Below are 1,934 nucleotides of genomic sequence, written 5' to 3'. Positions count from 1 at the left end.
AATCTACACCATCTTATCCGGATAGGTATAATACATATTAAGGAAAAGCATGTATAGCATGTGCGTATCCATATCAGTAAACATACCAACTTCACATACAGTTGTTCATTGGGCAGTCAATTCATTTTTAAAAGAGTTATTGTATAAAATAGCAGAGGACAGAGATAAACTCTACAAACAGATGCTACCATCATAAAGTATCATGCATTTTCTAGGTGTGTATAAAATTGAAAGAGTTTGAGGATTCATATATTTCTGTCTTTTAAATCACTCTTACTGAATAGTCATCACTAAAAGCAAAACCTTAGTATTAGAAATGATGAATCTAGCACTTTTATTAAATTATATGCCGACTTTAGGGATTAGATTTTACTGAGATTTTTATGTTATCTATTAAGCATAGTTTTTTATTTGTTTGTTTGTTTTCATCAATCCTAAATTAAGTTTTAATAGGTGGACTTTAGCCTTTTTGTATTTCTGGTCAAATACCATTCTATTAAACAACATAGGACAGTTAGACTTTTATGTAAAAAAAAAACAAAGTTTAATAACAAATATATTATTTCAAATTTTATTACTCATTGGAATTTTAACAATGAGAACAGAAAAATTATCTGAAGATTATAAGAAATATGTTAAAGTAGAAAAAGAAGAAATAAAAAATGTCAAAAGGTACTTTCGCCCCCACTTGTTTAACTCACATAGATCTTTAAATTATAAGTGAATATCATTTTATTTTACTTTATTGGTTGAAATAGTTAACTCAGGTTTTTATCATAGTTGTCTTTGCAATGTTTGAAGTTAGAATGAATATGAATAATTACTGTTTTCATCAGTAAAACAAAATTACTATTGGAAAAAAAAAACCCTGTCTATATCTCATTTCTTATAGAGTTTCTTATTTATAAATCAATTAATAATAATATTTCCACAAATAGTACAGCATTGGACATTTTCCTTTAAGGGAAATGTTTAAATATTTATTTTGTTAGTTTTTCATGTGAATAGTTAATTACAAATAGAACATTGTGATGTTCTAAATGGTCAGGCATAAGGAAATTAAAATGTTTTTAAAAGTATTCACTGGAATCTCTAGTTCCTGAATCTCAAAGAGCCACAGGATATTACACAATTTTTGTATGTTAGCATGAAAAAAAGAGTTAACTTGTTTGTTTTGATTTTCTCTAAAATTAGATCTTAAAATTTATGACAGATGATAGATCAGAGAACTGTTATTCAAATATGACATTTAAATTACATCTCAGTTTAGAGCTTAGAATAGCTTTCATATCTTGACAAGGTTGGTTATTTACAACCTGAGCTCTATCTCAGGTTTCATATGTTTGGGTTCATTCTATATCTCCTTGAAATATTACATTTAGCTTCATGTTTCCTTTCAATTCACTTTGAGAACTGAATGACTTAGATTAATATGGTATAGTGGAATGAAAATGGCATTTGGATTCAAGACACCACATTTAAATTCAAATTTTACCACATAGCAACCATATATGCTTGTTAAAGTTTTAACTTCTCTGATTCTTACATTCCTTAATGAAAAATGAGAATTACAAGCATTTCTGCCCTGTATACTTCATCGTCTCTTTGTGAGTGAGGATCACGATGAAATGAGATGACATCAAACACACTGTATAAATGATTGTATTATTATCATTGTAAAATTGTCACTTTACAACAAACTCATTATCTAAAATGAAGCTTAAAGAGGCATCATGCTTCCTTTAGGCATGAGGGTCAGCCAGCACAGAGTATGTCAGAAGGCTGTCTTAACATCTGTGATATGGGTCACTATGTCCCATCTCCAAATCCTGAATTCAATGTGTGCTAGTCATCAACTCCTATCAGTAGCAAGAAGTCCAGGCCAACTGCTGCCTTGACTGCTTCTCTCTGAAGGTCAGAGTGTTTCTTAACAA

This window comes from Pteropus vampyrus, unplaced genomic scaffold (genome assembly GCF_000151845.1).
Source record: "Pteropus vampyrus isolate Shadow unplaced genomic scaffold, Pvam_2.0 Scaffold27, whole genome shotgun sequence".
Lineage (NCBI taxonomy): Eukaryota > Metazoa > Chordata > Mammalia > Chiroptera > Pteropodidae > Pteropus > Pteropus vampyrus.
This window is presented reverse-complemented; position numbering follows the sequence as displayed.